The sequence below is a fragment of the Dromiciops gliroides genome, chromosome 2, assembly GCF_019393635.1.
Source record: "Dromiciops gliroides isolate mDroGli1 chromosome 2, mDroGli1.pri, whole genome shotgun sequence".
NCBI lineage: Eukaryota > Metazoa > Chordata > Mammalia > Microbiotheria > Microbiotheriidae > Dromiciops > Dromiciops gliroides.
The window spans coordinates 622,704,878-622,720,644 of NC_057862.1; the positions used below are offsets into that span (position 1 = coordinate 622,704,878).

General features: G+C 35.1%; 1 non-coding gene and 1 pseudogene across 1 annotated transcript; both read left to right on the forward strand.

Annotated features, from left to right (window-relative positions):
• The first annotated feature begins 1,520 nt into the window (after positions 1-1,520).
• On the forward strand, positions 1,521-2,466 carry LOC122740401 (annotated as a pseudogene).
• Positions 2,467-10,576: 8,110 nt separating this feature from the next.
• Positions 10,577-10,681, forward strand: LOC122744957. Its single transcript, XR_006355282.1, has one exon. It is a non-coding gene; the product is annotated as a U6 spliceosomal RNA (small nuclear RNA).
• The last annotated feature ends 5,086 nt before the right edge of the window (positions 10,682-15,767 follow it).

The following is a 15,767-nucleotide window of genomic DNA, read 5'->3' on the forward strand; positions in this document are numbered from 1 at the left end:
CCATCATTTGAAATAAAGGCTATATATGTGTGTGTGTGTGTGTGTGTGTGTGTGTGTATTTTTTTTTGGTGAGGCAATTGGGGTTAAGTGACTTGGCCAGGGTCACACAGCTAGTAAGTGTCAAATGTCTGAGGCCGGATTTGAACTCAGGTACTCCTGACTCCAGAGCCGGTGCTCTATCCACTGTGCCACCTACCTGCTCCTACAAATATTTTTATTTTATAATTGAGGAAAATGAGACATAATGATGGTTAAGTGACTTGCCAGGGTCCAGCAGTCAATAAATTCTTCAGGCTGGGATTTGAACTCAGATCCTACTTGACTCTAGGCTCACCCTTCTATTATTGTGCCACCTAGCTTTTTTAGGAGGGCTTTAACCCTGCTCTGCCTTAGCAGTTATTTTTGTATTCCACAGCAATGGAACTTTCCCAATATTGATCAAAGGGGCATCTCTGTACTCTTTCTTTATAAAATAATAGTAGGGGCAGCTAGGTGGTGTAGTGGATAGAGTACCGGCCCTGGAGTCAGGAGGACCTGAGTTCAAATCCGACCTCAGACACTTAACACTTCCTAGCTGTGTGACCCTGGGCAAGTCACTTAACCCCAATTGCCTCACTAAAAAAATAAAATAAAATAAAATCTTTTATGACAAAATATTCTCTCTTTTTCTGCTTCATGAAATATAATTCTGTTGGATTTACACAAAAAATAGTACCGATCTACAGACTTCTTGACAAAAGCATGTTGATTCATACAAACCTCGGTAGCATTTTTTTTTTTCAGGGCAATGAGGGTTAAGTGACTTGCCAGGGTCACACAGCTAGTAAGTGTCAAGTGTCTGAGGTCATATTTGAACTCAGGTCCTCCTGAATCCAGGGCTGGTGCTTTATCCACTGCACCAACTAGCTGCCCTGGTAGCATTTTTTGTAGTGGAATCTAGGTACTTGATTTCAGGGATTAGAGGGTGATAGGAGTATAGATAGTCAGTTCAGACTACTTTTTTTTTTTTTTTTTGGTGAGGCAATTGGGGTTAAGTGACTTGCCAAGGGTCACACAGCTAGTAAGTGTTAAGTGTATGAGCCGGATTTGAACTCAGGTCCTCCTGACTTCAGGGCGCGTGCTCTATCTACTGTGCCACCTAGCTGCCCCCAGGCTGCTATTTTAGGAGGTTAGCATAAAGAAAAGAGATATATGGAGCTATAGTCTGAGGAAGCAGGAGTTAAAGAAGAATTTTTTTAAGGGTAAGGGAATTCTGAGTGTGTGTTTAAGCAGTGGGAAAGTAGATAGTATTGGAGAGACTGGGAGAAAGAAAAAAGAGGAATGGTCAACCCAAGTAAACTCCCAGAGGATAGGTGAGGAGATAAAATAAAAGCCTTTATGGCACCAATGGATTCTTGATAGACTTGGTTACCCTGATGTTTAGTCCTGGTTCTTTCCACTCCAGTCTGTAACATATTTAAAGTATATTACTCTGTTTTCTTAGGTATTTTGTTTAGTGACCCCTTAAACATGTCAATGACATGGGATATGGAAATCAGACCAGTGTCTCTGAGTTTCTTCTCCAGGGGTTCTCCCAGTGGCCAGAACACCAACAACTCTTCTTTTGGATTGTTTCTCTGCATGTACCTGGTTACCACGGTAGGGAATGTACTCATCTTCCTTGCCATCATCTCTGAAGCTCGTCTCCACACCCCTATGTATTTCTTCCTGGCCACTCTCTCCTTTGCTGACATTGGTCTCTCTTCCACTATAGTCCTTGAAGATGCTACATAACCTGTATACTCAGCATCACACCATCTCCTATACAGGGGTGCCTGACACAACTCTATTTCTTTCTTTCATTTGGTGATATGGACAACTTCCTGCTTACCGTGATGGCATATGATCGCTACATGGCCATCTGTCACCCACTACATTATACCACAGCCATGAGTCCCAGTTCTGCATCCTTCTGGTGAGCATGTGCTGGGGTGATCACTAATCTCCATGCTCTGTTACACACTTTACTCATGGGCAAAACGTGTCCTTCTGCATGGTAGGGAAAATATCCCACTATTTTTGTGACATCAGTCCCCTGTTGAAAGTGTCCTGCTCTCCCACTCATCTAAATGAATTAATTGTTTTTGTTGTTGGTGGTCCAGTTATGGCAGTTCCTTTCCTGTGCACTCTAATCTCTTATATATGCATTGTTTCTGCCATCCTTAGGATGCCATCTTCAGGGGGTGGCAGGAGAAAGGCCTTCTCCACTTGTGGCTCTCACCTCTCTGTGGTCTGTGTCTTTTATGGTACACTTTTCAGTGTGTATTTTAGTCCTCCACCTACTTTACCCCTACCAAAGACATTGTGGCCTCTGTGGTATACACAGTAGTAACTCCAATGCTCAATCCTTTCATCTATAGCCTGAGAAACAAAGACATGAAAGTGGCCCTGAGAGGTCTCCTTAGAGGCAAGACATTTGCTTCTTAGACACATTAACCCTTTGGTCCTCTCTCCTAAGTCTCCTCTTAATTTGTCCTTCCAACCTAGCTTTGCTCTTTTTGCATAAAATGCATAAAAGCCTGAAGACAGATATGTAGTAGATTGCCCCAAGCTCCATCCTTCGCATATACTTTTCAACACATTATACAGTGACTTGAAACATCATAGATGTTATAATGATCAAACTTGCAGATGGCATGACATCAGGAGGGATACTTCACATGAAAGAACTGACATCCAAAAATATCTCATCAGACTAGATGGTGGTATTTTTCATTGAGCCACAGACTCCAAGTACTGGAAAAGACATCTGAGAACATGTAATCTAAAAAATAATTGACCAAGAATCTCTCATGTCCCACTTCAACCTTACATCAAACCTAAATAGACTTCTTTAAAAATTACACCTGTTATTTCTTTGGGACCAAAGAGAACATGTGTAATTCCTCTCTCACATGTCAGGCTTTCAATTCTAGAAAACTACTATGATCCTTCTAAATCTTCTCTTTTTCTACCAATTCAACATGGTTCCTTCAACTGGTCCATAAATGACACTTTTTCCAGTTATCTCAAAAGAAAGAACAGAAGAGGTAGTTAATTGCAGAATTTCCATATCTGGACTGTTCATTGTATTGATGATGCTTCTTACAACTTTAAAAATTGTTGTTTTTACAGAGTTGTTATTTTGTAAATTGCTCTTTGGTTCTGCTTGCTTCATTCTCCATCAGTTCCTCAAACCCTCCAAATTGTTCATTTCCATGATATTAATGTGATAGTATCTATTTACCACTCTTACTTTTCTTATAGCAAAAAACTCTGGGAACTGATAGGAAAAAATCATCAATTGAAGAATGGCTGAATCAATTATAATATAAATATATAATGGATTACTATTGTGGTACAAGAGATGAGGAAATAGATTACCAGAAAATATGGAAAGGCCTCAAATGAAATGATGCTGTTGATTTTTTATACAAGTATGACTTCTCATTTAACCCTTGGAATCTGAAATACTGTTTTGATTCAGATGACTGATGTTGAAACATGCAATCCATTATAGGCTGGTGATGTATTTAGGTACGGAAACACTTGTTTTTATTTACAGACATTAAGATTATCTGTTTTGCTTCATATATGTAGTTATTGCAAGAAATGTTTTATTGTTCTTTTAATCCAATGGTGTAGAGGGTGGGAGAGAGCAAAAATAGATTTCATTTAAAAAATTTTTTTAATAGATTTCTATTAAATTTTTAACAGATAAGTAGGGGAGTTGTTGTGTTAAGATGTGACATATTCCATGCTCTTTCAGATAATGGCACTGTATTATTAGTTTTAATTAAATATTTTCTTTTGTTACAAGAGACCCCTAAAGAAGTAAAAGAATTCTGTGAATTGGGGTTAAGTGACTTGCCCAGGGTCACACAGCTAGTAAGTATTAAGTGTTTGGGGCTGGATTTGAACTCAGGTCCTCCTGACTCCAGGGCTGGTGCTCTATCTACTGTGCCACCTAGCTGCCCTAGGGTATACTTATACAGTAGAAGCTTTAGCACAAGTTTTTGGGCATTAAGCATTTATTAAAGAGTAAAGAGAGAACATGTGGAGTTCAAGAAAATTAAGAAACTTATCTATACTAGAAGAGAGATAAGAGTTCAGCCTGACCTGGTTCTTCTCCCAAGTCTTCTGCCACCAAGCCTGAACTGTGTGTTTCCCAGCCCCCTTCCTGTGTCCTTGGAAGAGGCCAGTCCTTACACACTGCCTTCAAGCTATTTGACTAGCATCAACCAATCCATAGGTTCACTGGAACTTGAGGATGGTCCTCACTGTTGAGGTGAGCTGAGAACAATACCGTCTTCAGAGTCAGGCAGATGTGGTTTCAATTTAATGAACTTTAAATGGGTTAATCAGCAAAGGCAACCACTCTCAGTCCATTTAATCAGTCCAAATCAATCTGGGGCTTTTTGGCATTGGAAAAAGACAATTATTTCTTATAATATCCAGACTGAAATTGGCTTTTTTCCTCCCTAAACTCTGTGTCCCTTCATCTTATTTCCTGCAAGCAAATGAGAAACTAATCTTCCTGGCAGTCTGCCTGTCATTTGTGTTTAATGTATTATATTGGGCTCCTTTCCAATCTAAATTCCTGATATCTGAGAGTGAGAATGTCCCTCAGTTATAAATCTGATGTAAGCCTTGAGTAGGCAATGTTACACTCTGAAATAATCATATAAATATGATATAAGCCTTAAGATTGTTTCAAGAAGTCATTAGTCATTATGAGATTTGTCAATCTGTTTTGGAACAAAGCCATCTCTAGTTTCTGTTGGTAATTTGGTGAGAGGTGGGGTGGAGAAGGAAATTCCAGGAAGGGCTGGTTTGTCTAGGTCTATACTCTATCAATCTAAATGGCCATCCTATATCTATTCTAATGAAGAATGAAACTATTATTTGATGTCTTTGATTATGAAGCCTTACAAATTCTAAAGAGTAAAATATGTTCAATTCCCTAAACAAATGATTTTTTGGTTTATTTGGCAGAAAAAAATCAATGCATCTTTTTTTTTCCCCACAGGAAAAGGGGAAATAATCCCACCTCCTTATGAGGCTTTACCAGAATAAGAATGCTGACATTCTGGGTCACCTCCTCTCCAGATTTTTTAACCTAGTGTCCCACCACTTGTCTCAATAATTCCCTCTTTGGAGATCCAAGTACCACAGAGGCAATATCTGGACAAGACTGCTATTTTGCAGAACATAAAGGGAACAAAAGATGTAAACTACTTCTTGCTAGTTTGTATAATTACTGATAACTAACCAGGTACTAGAATGCATGCAAAAGTAACCAGCTTTCCCAGTAAACTTTCAGCAGAAGATAATGAAAAGATGGATTGGAGAAAGAAAAAATGCTTTAAAGCAGTTTCAAGGAGAGAACTTTTCTGGCAAAAAAAAAATGCTTCTAAAAGATATATTTCCATCTCTGTGTTCCTAATCCTAATTTTGACCAAATTGGGAATAGGAGAGGAGAGAGACAAAAGGGAGCAAGAGAGAATGAGACAGAGAGAGAATGTTTTACTTTTCCATTATGTTCTTTTGTGAATTATTTAATAGAACTTAATTGTTTTAATTAATTAACAGTAAAGTTACTTTAAAAGGTTAGGTATAGACTATTTTATAGGCTTTAAAAAACAAATGGAAGTCTCCTTGACTAAAATGAAAACAAATTTTCAAACATTGACATTTAGATTTTGATCAGGGAAAAGTCAAGGTTTCATAATGAATTAGTAGGAAATTCAATTTGTGTTAACTTGGTCTAACTTAAATAAGAAAATGAAGATTTCCTTGCCCATAAAATTTTGAACTTTGTTTGGAGAAGTGCTAGTTTTTTCCTCAGGTATTTAAATTAATTGTGAGATTTTTCATCTATCTCTAAACTATTATTTAGTTGATTTTGATGTTCTTGTTGATGTGGAAAGTAGCCGGAATCATTTAGCATGTAAATTTAAAACTTGGAAATTTAAGATTTAGATTAAATTGGGTTGGATAAATTAGGAAAAATTCATAGCATGTTGATCTATGCTTGAAATGGCAACTACTGGTACCACCTCTGTAAATATAAGAGAAATATGATTACAATTATTTTACACTGGTTTGTGAATTCAACTAGTATAGCATGCCAAACTGATTTGACAAATGAAGTGATTTTTTCCATATAAAATAATTCAGAAATGCATTCACTTGGATTAAGGGATTATTAGTTGGACAATACATTTTGTGTCTCCATTTTAAATCTGTGATATTGTTCTATGTTAATATTATGTTTCTAATATTTTTGCATTGTGATTTAGGGAAACCATTCTATAAAACATGTTGTTAATTTCAAAAAATGATACTGAGAGTATGATACATTAGGAGGTTAGCTCCCCCTTTTTGATCTGTATGCTGTGAAATATTTAATTTGGTTATCACCATTAGGGACTTTTGTTCTTATAGTTAAAAAAACCCTATCTTAAACATTTGATGATCATATTTTGGTTTAAAATGAATAATAATAATTACTAAATGTTTGGAAAAAGTACAAAAAACTTTTAAAATTCTCATTTTCTGTGAAGTTTTTTTTTGGGGGGGGACTTGTCAGGTCTTTTGGATCTTCAACCTTGATAAGGTCATAAAATTTTATCTGTGAAAAAAGGACCTACAAAAATTTATATGACTAATGAGAGCCTTGTAATTCTTTAGACCAGTAAAACTGGTTTACTGAGGAACTGAGATTCCTTCAACATAACTGAGAGCATACAACACAAACCCTCCCAGCCAAATGGAATATGGTCTACAAGTTTGCGTATAGTATAGAAGTAATTTATGTGATGAATTGTCTGACTAAAAATTATGAAATTTATGGAAACTAAGTTGGATTGATTATGCCTGGAACAATATTTATTGGAGTTATTACTTTGAACAAAACTTAAGATTAATGGCCCCAGTTTACAATATTTTTTTTTTCCTTTTTTGGCTTGGAGGTTAATATAAAAAAAAATTGGTGTATTTAGGCTTACAGAAATCAGTGTTCTTCTAGGTTTTGAATAAACTATCATAATTTTACTTTCTGTGTAAAACTCTAGAATGTGATTACTTCATTTAAGAATTTAATTATTTTTACAACAGGATATCTGAAAAATATGTGAATGAATGCTTTTTGGAAATGTCTTCTATGTTTTTAAGTACTGAAGATACATATTTTATTATTTTTTATTTTAAACTAAATTTTATTACCACAACAAAATAACTACACCCCCGTTTGAAACTACAAATATTGGAACTTAGTATGTGAAGTGAAAATCTCTTGGGAACATATCTGATTCACTCTGAGTTTTATATTCAGGTAAAAGTATTGTTAAGCCAGTAACCCACCATTCAAAGAGAAATGCCAAATGATCCTCAAAAGGAGTATGAACTGAAAATACTACAGGCAGATGTAGGTACTTAGGAAGCTTAACAAGACTGCCTTATTGAAGGTAATGGCAGGGTCTTCTTGACTTGATTTCCCACTGTGCTACTTCCCCTTCTCAACAGGAAAGTTTTCCACCTGGTAGACCATGAGTCTGGCTATGATATTCTGTGAAAAATATGGAACCTTTAGAAGAATCTGGAAAGACTGACTGAAGCTGAGTAAAGTGAGCAGAACAGGAGAACATTGTACACAGTACCATCAACATTGTTTGAATGATCAACTGTGAAAAACGTTAGCTCTTCTCAGAAAAAACAATGATCCAAACACTTCCAAGGATTCATGATGGAAAATTCTTTCCATATCTAAAAAAAAGAACTGTGAAATTTGAATTCAAATGAGCCATACTATTTCTACTTTTTATGTTTTTTTTGTTTTTCTTTTTTGAGGTTTCTTCCCTTTTGTTATGATTCTTCTTTCACAACATGACTAATGTAGAAATAGGTTTAATGTGATTCTACATAAATAACCTATATCAGATTGTTTTCTATCTTGGGAGGGGGAAGGGAAAGGAGGGGAAGGAGAATAATTTGGAACTCAATAATCTTATAAAAACAATTGTTGAAAGCTATCTTTACATGTAACTGGAAAATAATAACAATATTTTTATGATTTAAAAAATGTGGAACTCTATTGCATAATTAGGTCTTTCAAGAACTATTTATTACTTTTACCTGAAATTAAAACAGACCTAAGAGATTTAGTCCTATTATATCTATGATAAGTGAGTCTATACTTTTAGGCCTAGGCCTAAAAGGAACATTCATGAAATTATTAAACCAAATCCCTTTTTCTTCCTTTCATAGATAATGTCAATGATACTGGCAGGAGAACTACAAAGGTTTTATAATGATCTTACTATTTCAAACATCAAGCATTTCTATGCAACTATAATGAGATATAATATAAGGGACTCTATTGCTTTTAATTCTGTTGTTTTGAATTTGCAGTCATTACTTGTTTCAGCTTCCTAACCTAGAAAACTGGGATAAATCACTTCTTAGACTTGCTATCTCCTTGCTCATTGATTTATAAGATTATGTCCTTGCAATATCACATTCTTTCTGAATGACATGAGGATAAAATATATCTTCAAATACAGCATGTGATAAATGTGATAAAGGTATAAAACTCTAATTGTTAGAGTTTGTGGTTATATTCTATTTTGAGAAAAGGAATAAGACTAGAGTGGTTTACATTGAGAATATGTAATTGACTTTCAAATGTTTTATATTGAAACAATGACAAAAGGCCAAAGAAAGATGATGGTCCTTAGATGACATATTTTAAATTTGATCCTGGAGATTAAAGAGAAGATAGCTGAAAAAGGTAATGTACTAAACCTCCTTCAGGTCCATTGAGTAACTACAGTTGCCTATCCCAAAAAAAAATAAAATACCTACCTGTATTGGCTGAAATGTTTTACTAATTGTCTACATGTATTCAAATCAAAGGAAAGATTTTACATGTAAAATATTTGATAGTATAAGAAACTTTTACATAACATTTTGCCTATTTGAAGTCATAGGATAATATGAAGAAAAAGAAGGAACTATTTTATGTCAGGTATTCAAAGATCTTTTAAAGTTTTCCTATAGCCCTGATATTCATAAGATTAAAATACATAAGATTTGCAGTACATTTTACCATATAAACTGGTTACAGAGAGGACAATGAAATTAGGTTTTTTAAGGTCCTTAAATTATACCAAGTATTATAACTACCAGGTTTAACCACAAGTGGCTTGAAACCTAGAAAACTAATCTACTGGAATACTCCCAAGATACAAGGTGGAAAGGTCCATTCCAGGTATGGTTAACAACTAATATCATGATTAAAGAGACCTAAATGCTGATTCAGAAATGCACATTCCAGAATTTAAGTATACCAAACTGGATATTTTGTGAGACAAGAGGCAAGGATAGACTCCTTTGACAGGATTTCCAAGGGAAAACATTTCTGAGAAGCAGACTTTATAAATAGAGAAGCAAATCCAAGATGATAGGAGACCATTTGTTTAAATGGATATTAAAATGAATTCCTTGTTCCTTTTTCCTCCCGCTGATAATAGAATTATGTTTATTGTGCATTGTGTCCTAGAGTGTCCTAACTCTTCTGGAAAAGTACTTAGTTGTCAGATTTAAAACAAATCTTGAAGTATAAAATCAAAATCTTCATGTTCTATTTTTATTTTTGTAAAATTACTATTTATGATGTCTCCATCCATGCCTGAAAACATCTTGTATCCCATAAACATTGTACTCCTGAAATTCAAGTTATCTACCTTTGAATGTGAATAATTTTGCCAAAAAAAGTTATTTCTATTCAAAACAATATTTCTAGAAGCTGTATTGAATAAAACTGAGTTTGGGAAATTATGATGACTCTCCAAGCTGTTTTAAGATTTATTTATTCTTTCTTTCTGAGATTTATTGTGGTACAATAAAATGTCAACATGGCTCCATTCTACCTTTCCCATCATCTAATTACACCCCTCCATATATTCTATAGTCCAAATACATTGGTCCACTTGCTGTTTTTCATACCCACAATATCATCTTCAGTCCTCCATATCTTTTTTTTTTATTCCTGGCTGTCCTCATACCCTAGAATGTTCTTCCTACTCAACTCTTACTCATTTCTATTGCCCTCATCTGCCCACTTATTTTATTCAAGCTAGAGTCAGCCTTGAAGGTCCTGAATGAGTCTTATTTCCAAGATGCCTCCTCTTCCTTCATTAACCTTATGAATATCTGGCTCCTCTGATCAACTAGATCAGAGTCTATGTTCCATTTGCTCTTATACAGAGAAATGTACATTCTCCTTTGGAGTTTGTTTCTGTTTTACTACTTGTGCAGGTGTTTTTTCCCATCTAAATGCCAGTGTGGTGCTTTCTCTGGCAGGGTGTGCCAAAAGTCATGAAGGGGATTCAATATTTAATAATTCCTTTATTTGTGTTTTTAATTTGCAAAACCATATCATCATATAGACTATATATAAGAAATGAATTCATATTACATGTGAAAAACTCAAATCTCATAAATAAATGGTGAAAAATAAAGAAAAAAGTAATTTTCAAAAAGTTATTAAAACATCATGATTTTTGACTCACCCTATAGTAAAATTGGATTAATACAGAGAAGCTTAGTATAGCCCCTTCACAAGGATGATATGCAAATTCATGAAGTGTTCCATATTCTTAAAAACAACCAAAAAATGCCAGTGTGGTACTTTATTTTTACCCTAATTATTTTCTAGATTATTATATTTGGTTCATAATTTTAACTTATTGAGATAGTTTTTAATTCTGACTATACTGTTCAGAGGAACTAGCCATCTCTTTTAGCTTTGTATTAGCTACAGACTTGATGAATATGTCATATATACCTCAATCAAGTCATAAATCAAAAATTGAATATGGAAGCAAAAAAAAAAGCCAAAGATCTTGAGAAACTAAAAAATTGGAATGAAGAGAGTCTAGCAGTACCATATCTCAAACTATACTAGAAAGTAGTAATTCTCAAAATATTTGGATGTGGGTTTTTAAAAAAATAGAGATTAATTGATGGAACAGAAATGCATTTTATTCAAAAGTGAAATAGGAGAATTAGAGGAAAGGGTAGATTATGAGAGTTATTACTCCTAAACAAAAGAAACTCTTGTCATGTACCAAATATTTTTACATTTCATTTGAGTTGACAAAGAACAAGAATCTGAGGTGGGGTACAAATAAATTGGGGAAAAGCTGAACCAAGTTATGGTATATAAATGTGATGGAATACTATTGTGTTATAAGAAATTATGAAGGGGATGGTTTAAGAGAAATCTCTGAAGAAATTAACTAATGCAGAGTGAAGTGAATACAAACAGAAAAACAATTTGTACAATAATAACAATATGGTAAAGACAAACAACTTTGAAAGAATTAAGAATTCTGATCAGTGTATAACCAACCATGATTTCAGAGGGCTAATAAAACAAACTGATCATTTCCTGATATAAACATAAAGAATTCAGAGCACAGAATGAGATGCATATATTTTTGTTCATGGCCAACAAGAAAATTTATTTTGCTTAACTATATGTGTTTATAAAAAAAAAGGTTTTGTTTTTCTCTCATTCTCAATGGGGTGGGGGACTATTGAATGAGAGGGAGAGAAGGCAGATTTTTGCTGATTGAAAAAAAATGAAATATAATTTTAAGGAAAAGGTAGTATGGAATGAAGGGACCTTAAATGCCAAGCTGAGGCATTTTATACTACAGGGAATAGATGCTATAAAGATTTTTGAGGAAAGTGATGTTTGGACATGTATTTTTAAAAATAATTGCATATTACAATATACAAATTGTAATATTGAAATAAAGATATTTTCTCTTCTAATTTAAAACCATTGAATTTCATAGTTTAAAGGCATCATAAAGCTTATTTTGTCCAAGCTCTTATGCAAATAGCTGGTGCATCCTCTTACAATACTCTCTACATCTGATCATCTATCCTCTACAATTTTCAATGATAGAAAACGCTTAACTTCATGAAGTACCCATTTAATTTTCAAATGAAGGTCAAATATGTCAATATTAAGTCATAATTAATGCTGATCATCATTTATGGTCGCAATACTTCATCTCTACTGAGGTATGGAGGTTTTCTGATCCATGTTCTCTTAGGCATAAAAACCACAGGCTTTTTTTTAAAGCTAAGTAATGAAGGATCATTAGTTTCTTTATTTGTGGACATAGGGCCCATAATTTCAGACACCAATGCCCTTTCTCTCTCCTCAAACCTAGGAGAGCACTAACACTAGTGTGATTGGGTGCAAAAATGGGACCACAAACTGTACATCTGCCTCTAACAAGGAGTCATGGGGATTAGGCCCCAGGGGCTCATTAAACTGATAAATATTCTTGCCACAGACAACACGCAGATACTTTTGTTTCTGGTAGTGGTGAATCCCCTTTCCCCAAGTTTTCTCCTAGAACTCTTTTCCATCTCCTTTGCCTCAGGGAGGAAAGGTTTCAAGGCTCCCAGGTCATATTCTCATGATGATTTTTCCCTTATCTAAAAGGGATAAATGGTGCAGAAGAGATGGAGTCTTTGGTGAAGGTATATGAGATCAGCAAAGAGCAGTCAGGTAAGGGATAGGGAAGTGGAAATGGAAGAGTCAACAGATAGACTGACAGAGAGGCAAGCTTATTTCAAACAATTAGAAATTCTAGAAAACGGAATGGTATGTTTTGGGAAAATAATCATTCTAAGATGCATGTCTGACTATGTCATTCTCTAGTTCCAAACATTCAAGGGCTTCTTTTTGTCTCTGGGATTAAATACCAAATCTTAGCTGGGAATTTAAGGCTCACTCTCATGTGATTCTACTTACCTTGGATAAAGACATAGAGATCATGCTTATCAAATCTGCTGTTGACATGAAATAATGTGGAAGAACCAGGGTCTGAAAAGAACCTGACAGGCTATTATATTAGGTTGAATCTGATAAATTTCAGTTGTATAATGTAGAGATTTATATTTAGGTTGAGAAAATCAGATTCACAAAGACAAGATAGGAAATACAGGATTAGATAGCACCTTGTCTGATTAAAAAATCTGAGGAATTTACTGCACTATAAACTCAGTATGAGTCATCAGTATTCAAAAAAGGGAATTCATATTGGGTTGTATTAACAGAGCTTGACTATTGGAATAAGATGATAGCACCTCCATACTCTACTCTGAATAATGCTTTCAGTTCTGAGTGCAACAGTTTGGGAAAGACATTGTTCAGGTGAAGATCAATCAAAGAAGATTAACAATTATGGTAAAGGGTCTGGAATATAGGCCCTGTGAGAACTGGGAAGGAAGGAAAGGGAATAAGTTTTTATTAAATTCCCAGTATGTGTCAGGCCCTATGTCAAGCAATTCTACAAATATTATTTCATTTGATCTTCACAACACCCCTTTGAGATAGGTTGCTACTCCTATCTCCATTTTACAATTAAGAAAATTGAGGGAGACAGAGGGTTAAATGACTTTCCCAAGGTCATATAGTAAGCATATGAAATTGGCTTTGAACTCAAGTTGTTGTTTTTTTTTTAATCTTTGTATGTTAAAAGACGAGAGAGATATGATTCAGTAGCAGTATGTGGGGCATGGAGGAGGGACCTGGATTTCTTAGGGGACAACAATTTTATTATACCTTGTCTGTGAATTCACAACAAAGTATTGTGTCCAGAGAAAGGAATATGTTAATTCACTAGACTCTGTTCTGGGCAGAATACATCATCTGGTAAATTGCATTCAGTTTCGGGTGTGACATTTTAGGAAATAAATTGATATGCTGAAAAATGTCTAGAAAAGTGTGATGCATGACCATGATTCTCAGATGGCTCAGAACCATACTATACACAAATCATTGGAAGGAGTTGGGGATATTTAGCCTGTAGAAGAGAAGATATAGAGTAGATTTCAGCTTAATAAAAGGAAGAAATTTCTAAGAATTAGAACTAACAATTTATTGGTCTGCTTTGTGATATAATGTTTCCCACTATTGGTGATGTTAAATTATGTTATATCTTCATTTGGGGATTGCAAAACTGTTTCTTACATCTGATAGAAATTGAAGTAGGTACTCTTAGGTCTTTGAGGACCCTAAGATCCTATGATTCAGGTTTCCATGGGGCAATTTAGTCATTTTCACAGATTAAGAAAAACAAACAACTAGGCCAAGGTTTGGGGTGGGGATGGATGGGGACAATAAGTTACTTGTTTCAATTACTTTCTTGAAATGCCAGATCAAGAACCTTTGTCTTCCATTTTATACTCCACTTCTATCTCTCCCTATGCCTAACTCTTCCTAAATCTATTTTTAGCTCTCACCATGACTTCCAGTCCTTCAACCCCTCAATCAATTTTTAAGCTATCACAGCTGTTCTGGCCATACTCAACTCTCTTCCTAGCCTCACACAAATTCTCTACTCTCAATTCCTTCTTTGCACTTTCCTATTGCTTTTCATTCCTTGCCCAACCCCAAACCTGAATTATTCATACCATCCACCTCCTCTATGCCTATTCATGATATTACTGAATAAATAGAGCTGGAATAAATCATATAACTGTGGTAACCATGTATGCTATAAACTTAAATCTTATAATTTCACCTGGTCCTTATTTTAGCAAGGCAGTAATTTTACCTAACTAATTATCTTAATCTATTCACATTAGTGTTTATTCCAAACCTTATCTTCTTTCCTTAAGTCTTCCACAGTACTTTCTTCACCTGCCCTATTACCTGGGCACCTTTTTGGTCATATTTTACTATGAAAATCAAGTCCATTCATAGTGAGCTTCCTCTTAATGCCTTCTCATCTCACAATTTCTTGACATCTTCCCTTACCATCCCTTCCCTTCTTCTAGTCTCTGATGAAACAACACAAGAAGGTGCTAAGTGATCTTCAATCTCACCCAGCAAAAAAAAAAAATGTTTAAGTGGCTTTCTCAAGGTCACACAGCTAGTAAGTGTTTGAACTCAGATCTTCCTGACTCTAGCACCATGCTCTATCCACTGCATTACCTAACTGCCCAAGTGCTTTTTATATTATTTCATTGTTTATGTTTCCTGTTCAGTCATTTATCTGTGTCCAAATGTTTGTAATTCCATGTACCATACTGTCCATGTGGTTTTCTTGGCAAAGTTACTGGAGTTATTTGCCATTTCTTTCTCCTGTGGATTAAGGCAAATAGAGGTTAAATGACTTTCCCAGGTTCACAGAGCTTGGAAATGTCTGAGACTGATTTTTAACTCAGGTCTCCTTGACTCCAGACCCAGTGTTCTATCCATTGATTTCCCACCTCCCACCTCCATATATATAGTAGGGTCTAAAGTGGGTGGTCACTCACAGGCAAAAGAATTGTTTCATAGAGCCTGTAAATTGTTGTGTGTATGGTTTTTTTTTGGGGGGGGGTTGGCAAAGCAATTGGGGTTAAGTGACTTGCCCAGGGTCAAACAGCTAGTAAGTGTTTAAGTGTTAAGTGTCTGAGGCCAGATTTGAACTCAGGTCCTCCTGAATCAAGGGCCAGTGCTCTATCCACTGTGCCACCTAGCTGCCCTGCCTGTAAATTGTTTTGCTGACCAAAAGTCAATAAAGAAATGAAGTCTGTGAAAATTAAATGTTTCACTGTTTGGTCCAACATGCTTAAAAATGAATGCACATTGATTGATATGCAACTTAATGTACTTAAGGAGATGTTCATTTATTTTCTTTAGGTCTTGTGTTGCTTCCTGATGTGTCAAT